The sequence below is a fragment of the Cupressus sempervirens genome, chromosome 1 (assembly GCF_028749045.1).
Source record: "Cupressus sempervirens isolate cs-2001-9-10 chromosome 1, ASM2874904v1, whole genome shotgun sequence".
NCBI classification, from domain to species: Eukaryota; Viridiplantae; Streptophyta; class Pinopsida; order Cupressales; family Cupressaceae; genus Cupressus; species Cupressus sempervirens.
Genome location: NC_143118.1, coordinates 196,854,548 through 196,864,831, shown reverse-complemented (window position 1 = coordinate 196,864,831; position 10,284 = coordinate 196,854,548).

The window sequence follows — 10,284 nt, the reverse complement described above, 5'->3', positions numbered from 1 at the left end:
AATTTGAATTTGAACCTTTATCAAACATCTGTTTCCCAGATTGTGATGCTTTGATTGTAAGTATTTAATGAGATCCTATCGATTTGCTAAGACTGGCAATTCCCGAGGCAAATACAATGCATTCAACAACCATTCATATATGAAGGACGTATATGGTAAAAGTTGAATAATTAAAGAGGATATCGTAATATTTGAATTCTCTTTGAAAACATTTTTTAACTTGTAGAGTAAGAACCAGAGAGTGGATTAAAACTACCAATTGCACCTTGGTGTGCAATGATGCCAAATAGGTGTGGAAGGTCAAATGGAGAAAACTGTGGTCTATTTATTGCGTACACCTATAGAATATATGAGGTCAATGGGGAGAGGTAAGAAAGAGGTGGGTAGGGAGATAGTGCAAGTAATAAAATGAGAGGAAGATAGAGATGGAGATGGAGGAGAGGGGTGTGGAGACAAGGGAATAGAGAGGAGAGGGATAGATTTGAGATATGCAAGAAGAAATATGGACAAATAGAGAGGCAAAGATATATAGATAGAGTGGAGGACTAATAAGAAGGAAAGAGATGGATGGTTAAATAGAGGGACACATTACGAGAGGTGGAGGAGAGAGAACAATAAATAAAAAGAGAGGAAGATAGAGATAACGATGGAAATGGAGGAGAGTTGTGGAGAGGCAAAGATATATATATATATATAGAGAGAGAGAGAACTAATAAGAAGGAAAGCAATGGAAGGATAAATAGAGGATACATGACCCCAAATATATGGGGGGTGGGTGGGGGTGGGGGGTGTGGTTGGGTGTGGAGGATGGGATGGTGGGAGGTGGGGGGGAAGACAAAACAAGAAATAAAAATAGAGGAAGAGAGAGATAAAGATGGAGATGTAGGAGAGGGCTGTGGAGAAAGGGAATAGAGAGGAAAGTTATAGATTTGAGATATGCAAGATAATATATTGACAAATATTAGGGTGGTTGTAATGGGCACCCCTGGATGTCCCAAAAAACTAAACCAAATTGCTGAAAGGAATTATGTCAAACAGTTTGCATTCAACTTCTTAAAACCCCTTATAACTCCGGAAATCAAACGTTTATTTGTTTGTTGTGTTTCATGCATGGAATTGGTATCATACAACATAAACAAGAAAGGAACTACAATAATATGCAAAGTGGAAATGAACTGCTGCTAATAAAATGTTATTTTCAGAATTCATAAAACCAAATACATGGCAGATTTATCAACTCACTAATTACTTCAACAGTATTGACATAATACTCCAGCCCATGCTTACGAACTTGCTGCTGCAATACTTTGTCCTTCAATCAGTCCACTACTTTCGTAATACCATTCCCTCAAAGCGGCATAAGCGTCGGACAAGTAGTGAAGAAGATATGAGCAAAATACCAAATCTGCCTGTAGCCAGAAATGCAACTAAACTGCCTGATAATGAAGCCAAAAACAAAGAATTCCAAAGGCCAAACCCCAAGGGAATGACGTCTAGAATGTTACAAGAGAGGATAGACGTCCTCAAATGCCAAGAACTGAGCTGCAACTCACATACCAATTTCTTCTCATATTCAACCTGCCTAATGAAGCCACAGATGCTTCCTTTTATTCTATTCCCACGGGTCCGCTCAACTCATATGGGCAATGTGGGATAAAAGATGTGTAATATAAAACATATATTAAAATACCCCTTATGTCTCCCTTGGGTACACATCACCATAAAATAAATATTAAAGTAACACTTTAATATTTTACAATTAAATTAGACGTTACTTTAATAAAACTTCAGGCATTAAAATGTATTAGCAATCGAACTCCGAATAATGCGAGTGATAGCTCATCGGAAAGCTCTCACCGAGGAGTATCGAATCCAATCACCAAAATTGACCTGCACTGTGTCCTGCCGACTTACTAAAAATAGTAAGTATGCCTGAAACTGAGTAAATCAACTTCGTTTTGGCCCAAACTGGAAATGACTAGGCCAAAACACTCCAAGATCCCATTAAACCCTTCGTTAGCCCTCGGGACCATGTAGAACAAGGCTAACGCACACACACTTGGTCAACTGCTAAAATGGGGACATTACAGTGGTGGGGGGAGTGGGTGGGTGGAAGGAGGATGGGATGGGGGGAGGTGGGAGGGAAGACAAAAAAAGAAATAAAAATAGAGGAAGATAGAGATAAAGATGGAGATGTAGGAGAGGGCTGTGGAGAAAGGGAATAGAGAGGAGAGTTATAGATTTGAGATATGCAAGAAAATATATGGACAAATAGATAGGCAGAGATATATAGATAGAGAGGAGGGCAAATACGAGGGAAATAGATGGATGAATAAATAGATGGATACTTGAGTATAAATAAAGGGGAGAGGAAAATAGAGATAGAGATGTAGATAAAGGAAGAGGAAGATAGATATAAATAGAGGGAGCAATGTATTGGGTATAGGGATAGATAAAGATAGAGAGGGATACAAATATAAAAGGGGGATGTAATGCCCATAAAATTCATGATAAATTAACTGTACACTGTTTTGATGCAATGATTATTTTTTATGAAATATTAAACAAATATTAATCATTACAAATGTAGAAGTTGTTAGAGTGGGGTTGTTGCACCAAAGTGATTTGTCAATACTCGATACAACCACTCAACTTGTAGTACATAGGAGGCGGTTAAGCCTTTGTCACGAATCTTGAGGGGAGCACTGACCAAATTTCCAACAATCGCTCCCTCAATATTACCTGAGGGTTTGAGGATTCAAACTTGTGACCAAGCTCTGATATCATCTGTTAGAGTGGGGTTGCCATTGCACCAAAAGACCAATCTATCAATGCTTGATACAACCACTCAACTTATGGTACATAGGAGGCGGTTAAGCCCTTGTCACGAAAATCCCAAGGGGAGCACTGACCAAATTTCCAAGAGTAGTAAGTACAAACATTAGTTGATAGAAAATTATCAACACATGATAAGATATTATATTGATTAGTTAACTATTCCAAGGGTTTTAAGATGTACTTATGTATAAGTTAACTAATTTATTAAGAACAATCTTAATATAATCATATGATGTATATCATATACTCATTTTAATGCCCAAATTGAAACATGAACTAGTTTTTATTTATTCATAAGGAAAATAATACAATAATAAACTATCATATACATTACACTCTAAATTATAAGATAAATTTATTACATCAAATTAAGCAAAGGTACATACAATGAGATACAATGATATATCATGACATACATAACAATACAAATTCCACTGCATACGTTGTTGGGATCACAATAATTAATCAAGTTATAAAGACAATACAAATGCAAATACATATACAAATACATATGGGGCGCGGGGGGGTGTTGGTGGTGGGGGGTGCGGGGGGAGTGGGTGGGTGGAGGATGGGATGGGGGGAGGTGGGGGGGAAGACAAAACAAGAAATAAAAATAGAGGAAGATAGAGATAAAGATGGAGATGTAGGAGAGGGTTGTGGAGAAAGGGAATAGAGAGGAGAGTTATAGATTTGAGATATGCAAGAAAATATATGGACAAATAGAGAGGCAGAGATATATAGATAGAGAGGAGGGCAAATACGAGGGAAATAGATGGATACTTGAGTATAAATAAAGGGGAGAGGAAAATAGAGATAGAGATGTAGATAAAGGAAGAGGAAGATAGATATAAATAAAGGGAGCAATATATTGGGTATAGGGATAGATAAAGATAGAGAGGGACACAAATATAAAAGGGGGATGTAATGCCCATAAAATTCATGATAAATTAAGTGTACACTATTTTGATGCAATGATCATTTTTTATTAAATATTAAACAAATATTAATCATTACAAATGTAGAAGTTGTTAGAGTGGGATTGTTGTTGCACCAAAGTGATTTGTCAATACTCGATACAACCACTCAACTTATAGTACATAGGAGGCGGTGAAGCCTTTGTCACGAATCTTGAGGGGAGAGTTGACCAAATTTTCAACAATCGTCCCCCTCAATGTTACTTGAGGGTTTGAGGATTTGAACCTATGACCAAGCTCCGATATCATTTGTTAGAGTGGGGTTTCCATTGCACCAAAAGACCAATCTATCAATGCTTGATACAACCACTCAACTTATAGTACATAGGAGGCGGTTAAGCCCTTGTCACAAAAATTCCAAGGGGAGCACTGACCAAATTTCCAAGAGAAGTAAGTACAAACATTAGTTAATAGAAAATTATCAACACATGATAAGATATTATATTGATTAGTTAACTATTCCAAGGGTTTTAAGATGTACTTATGTATAAGTTAACTAATTTATTAAGAACAATCTTAATATAATCATATGATGTATATCATATACTCATTTTAATGCCCAAATTGAAACATGAACTAGTTTTTATTTATTCATAAGGAAAATAATACAATAATAAACTATCATATACATTACGCTCTAAATTATAAGATAAACTTATTACATCAAATTAAGCAAAGGTACATACAATGAGATACAATGATATATCATGACATACATAACAATACAAATTCCACTGCATACGTTGTTGGGATCACAATAATTAATCAAGTTATAAAGACAATACAAATGCAAATACATATACAAATACATATGGCGGGGGGGGGGGGTGTTACGGGCGAGGAGTGGGGAGTGGGTGGGTGGAGGATGGGATGGGGGGAGGTGGGGGAGAAGACAAAACAAGAAATAAAAATAGAGGAAGTTAGAGATAAAGATGGAGATGTAGGAGAGGGTTGTGGAGAAAGGGAATAGAGAGGAGAGTTATAGATTTGAGATATGCAAGAAAATATATGGACAAACAGAGAGGTAGAGATATATAGATAGAGAGGAGGGCAAATACGAGGGAAATAGATGGATACTTGAGTATAAATAAAGGGGAGAGGAAAATAGAGATAGAGATGTAGATAAAGCTAGAGGAAGATAGATATAAATAAAGGGAGCAATATATTGGGTATAGGGATAGATAAAGATAGAGAGGGATACAAATATAAAAGGGGGATGTAATGCCCATAAAATTCATGATAAATTAAGTGTACACTGTTTTGATGCAATGATCGTTTTTTATTAAATATTAAACAAATATTAATCATTACAAATGTAGAAGTTGTTAGAGTGGGATTATTGTTGCACCAAAGCGATTTGTCAATACTCGATACAACCACTCAACTTATAGTACATAGGAGGCGGTGAAGCTTTTGTCACGAATCTTGAGGGGAGAGCTGACCAAATTTTCAACAATCGCCCCCTCAATGTTACTTGAGGGTTTGAGGATTTGAACCTATGACCAAGCTCTGATATCATTTGTTTGAGTGGGATTTCCATTGCACCAAAAGACCGATCTATTAATGCTTGATACAACCACTCAACTTATAGTACATAGGAGGCAGTTAAGCCCTTGTCACGAAAATCCCACGGGGAGCACTGACCAAATTTCCAAGAGAAGTAAGTACAAACATTAGTTAATAGAAAATTATCAACACATGATAAGATATTATATTGATTAGTTAACTATTCCAAGGGTTTTAAGATGTACTTATGTATAAGTTAACTAATGTATTAAGAACAATCTTAATATAATCATATGATGTATATCATATACTCATTTTAATGCCCAAATTGAAACATGAACTAGTTTTTATTTATTCATAAGGAAAATAATACAATAATAAACTATCATATACATTACGCTCTAAATTATAAGATAAACTTATTACATCAAATTAAGCAAAGGTACATACAATGAGATACAATGATATATCATGACATACATAACAATACAAATTCCACTGCATATGTTGTTAGGATCACAATAATTAATCAAGTTATAAATACAATACAAATGCAAATATATATACAAATATATCTCCTAGATGTATATCAAATCAATACATAAAGAGTAGAAGATATGCATTCCATGATGACAATAAGCAAGTCTCCAAGCAATGAACAAATTGAAAGAGGGATCATCCAAGGACATGAAAAATAAACATCATAACTCAATCGTAATAAGATTAACTTCCACTCAACCAAATGGAACTTTGAGGTCTACTCCTACCCTATTGAGGAAATAACACCACACCTCACCCAAAGAATCAACCAAACAAGTAAGACTAATGCTAAGGTACACATAAAATATAACTAAATGGTTATAAGGTATAAATGACCAATACACAAATTAGGTGTTCCAAACACAATGTAGGAACCTAAAATACACATGGGGAAGTTCCATCACATATGTCAACTCTCGAGTTATCTCTATAATCTCTCTCAAGACCCCATCACCCAAGTGATCATATGCGGTATCAATAATTTTCTCATACAAACAAGAGAAAAACTAAATGTTAGACCTCAATCAAATATCTTTGCCCACTCCAATCCTATCTTATAGTAGCTCTTAAAGCATGAATGAGGCAAGCCACTTCCCCTATATGCTCCTAGATAACCTACCCTAATATTCCAACCAAAGAAGCAATATAAGACAAAACCAACACAATAAAATACTTCTTATAAATCAAGTCATGAAAAACACCAAAGAAAAGTGCAGCAAAAATAGAATATCACATCCTAATCCAAATTGTCAATCCCATAATGAGCATTTCAATAAAACAATTACCAGTTCTCATCGTCTCATTTCCCAAGATCAAGATCATCAAAAGCATATCTCTCCAACAGATGAAGTAAAACATACATTGACAATACAATCTTTCAAATTATAGAATGATCACAACAAAAGAAACAAGACAACCAAGTAGAATATCAACACAATAATGTTTGTCACCTGTTATGGTCAAATTACATAATATTGAGATTAAAGAACACATGGTATCACTCATAGATTCACAACAAAACCACATCTATACAATTGCAACACAAAAATCACATGCATTCATTTGACATCTTATTAAATCCAATTTATAACATCATTTTGTCTAAAATAATCTTATTTACTAATATTCACTTCCACAGTAATTTACAATGTATATATAAATAAGTCAAGTTGTTTATAGTCAGTTTTAAATCATAATTAAATTAAATTATTTATAATTTCATCAATAATATAAAATAATCATAACTAAATGATTATATACTAAACACAATTTTGTTTAACTCCTCGTACAATTTAAATAATTGTAATTATAAATTTATTAATTTATAACTATACTTGTTTTAATAAATTTATATTAAATTATATCTAACTAATAATTTAACTACAATTATTTATATAAATAAAAACACAAATAAAAACAAAAAACATTGATATTGAAATCTAGAAGACATATAATTAATTTTTGTTTATTATTTTAAATTTTGAAATAAAGTAATAAGTAATTGTAATTATTAGTATTCTTTTTAAAAAAAAATAATAATAATTTTTATTTTTAAAAATTATTATTGTTTGAATGAAAGAACTCCATAATCTAGAGGAAGATCAAATTAAAAAATTAACAAGGATGCATGTTATTTTTCTAAAACATCAATTTCTTTAAAACAATCAAAATTCTTGGATGTCTTCTTTCAAATATAATTTTTTTTTATCAAAATTTCAATTTTTCTAAAAAGAATTGGAAGTCACATAAAGTAACCAAGAATGAAGAAAAAAAATTTCAAATAGAAATTACAGAGCTTTAAAAAAACCCTACCTTACATCTAAGAAGCAATTTGAGAAGAAAAGAAAATAACTTTCAACTTAAAATTTCTAATTTTGAATCAATTTCATTGTCTCCGAGAATCCAATATAAATAAACTCAAATTAAAAATCAATAAAAAAAAAATATTTTATATTAATTTTCATTTTTTCTTTAATTTCAACAATGAACTTTATAATAAAAATTAAAGTTTAATTTATTAAAATCACATAATTTCTATTTTAAATTTTTACAAATTATGAATATTTAAAAATGCTTTATAATTAAATGTCCTTATAGTAATATCGTCAATATTTTAGAAAGTTTAATTATTTAATTTTCATAGTAAATTCTAATTAATTAAGTCGAGAGGCTTTCTATAGTGAGAGCATTCGTCAATGTAAACATTTCAGTATTAAAAAAAAAATGATGTTCATCTGATTGTTTTATGATGAATTGTTTCTGCCACGTCTGGCTCTGCTGGCGAGAATGGAAGTCGTGTGCGTTTCCATTAAACTCCTAATTGTTTTATTATTTACACAAGTTTTTCTAGCTCATTTTTAGTCATTTTCCTTCTAGGTAGGCGTGATCTTCCCTGGTGCAGCTGCATCAAATCTGAATTGCATACAAGTGGACAACAGAAGCATTAAAAATAGATTCCATCAATCGCTCCAAATTCCAATGGTTTGCCAGTAAATATTTTATTTATAATGTAAATAGTTTAATATATAACTACACACTACAGTTACAATTTAAATCATTAATTAAAAGCGTCCTATAAGTGTTGTTGAAGATCACGACTATGATTTAACTCTAACGAACTTAATTGCAGTTAGGCGGCAGATATTTAAACAAAACACATTGCTAGGATAATTTTAGAATATGTCTAGATTGAATATGAACAGCTACAGGTGTAAAATGAAAGACTATCGATTATCAATCAGTGACGTTTAAATTTTATTTGACGTTGATTATCTTTTATAAAGAAAATGTATTCACCCGATTTAGCACAAAGAAATAGTCTTGATTAATTCTATTGAATAGATTCAACTTTAAGGATGGTAAAAAAGGTGACGTTATTATCAAAAGCCAGATCTCCAATCCATTTACTAATGGAGCACCATAGAATTAATTTATAGCCACATTCTCTAAAGTGCTACATTTATGAAAAGCAAATCTTGATTAAATTAAATTCATTCAAATGGAAGCGAACAGTTTTAAATTGATTAGTTACAAGACTGGGAAGAACAACCTTATATATATTATCCTGTACAAGTGATCCTCTACATTTGTATTATTGAAGTGAAGTAGTTTCTTGGGAAGAGGCCAAAAGTGCAAAAGTCGACAAGTACCCACTGCTTATTTTTTACTTCTATTTCTTTCCCAAGCATAGATTTAATATTCTACACTCATTTTAGATAAATACAAAACCTTTGTTTGCAAATCTTGTAATCGGTGAATTCCATGAGGCATTTTCCTAATAGTTTGAGGGCTTTGTAGCTTCTTCAGCTCAATCATGTCAATTTGAAACTAACCATATTCTTATGCTCAAGAAAATGTTCTTATAGTCACATTCAAAAGTCTCATTGCCAAATTTGTATGCATCTAAGTCTGCAGGCATGTCCATCAAAAGGGTGTTGACCTAGGTTTTGAATCAGATTTAACCTGTAAATTGCATTAGCTTGAATCTTTTGAGTCTTTATAAAACTATTTTATGTTGACCCTATAATTGCAGTGTTTCATGAGATCGTATTTCTTTGAGGCACCTTTTCCAAGCGATTTAAGGCATGCCATCTATCATTTCAAATTTTTCATTACTTCCTTACACGTTGGTCATCCATACAGAGAACGTTGCTAGAGGTTGTTCAGTCAACTTATATTTTCCAATTGCATTTGTCTGAATGTTTCTAAAGTTATCTTAGCAAATTCCTTTCATTCACATTACATCCAAATTGCATCCCTGCTGCCATTGATGCAACCCTTGCTAGAGTTATCAAAGGAATGGACAAACTATTTATGGACATAGAAATGTTTAAATCGTACGTAAATGTATTGATTGTATAAGTTTTTTTGTATTTGTCTGTTGGTTAACCATATGGTTGAATTTATTTAGAGTTAGCTTTTGTAGTTAATGTATCATCATTCTTTCTCATTCAGATATGAGTTTCAAATCATGACCCTCTTCTATATCTTTATTTTATATCTTTTAAATGTATTATGTTATGTTGTGTTTTCCTCTGTTCTGAAAATGTTTGATATAATTTTCTTTTTCAAAACCCTAAAAATATCTAATATAGTTCTCTTTTTCAAAACTCAAATTTTCCTTTATAGGACTTACAATCAGAAAATTATGTTTAAGCCGAGAGGCTTTCTACAGTGAGAGCATTTGTCAATGTAAACATTTCAGCATTTTAAAAAAAATTGACATTCACCTGATTGTTTTATGATGAATTGTTTCTGCCACGTCCGGCTTCATTGGCGAGAATGGAAGTCATGTGCGTTTCCGTTAAACTCCTAATTGTTTTATTATTTACACAAGTTTTTCCAACTCATTTTTAATCGTTTTCCTTCCAGGTAGGCGTGATCTTCCCTGGGGTAGCTACATCAAATCTGAACTACATACAAGTGG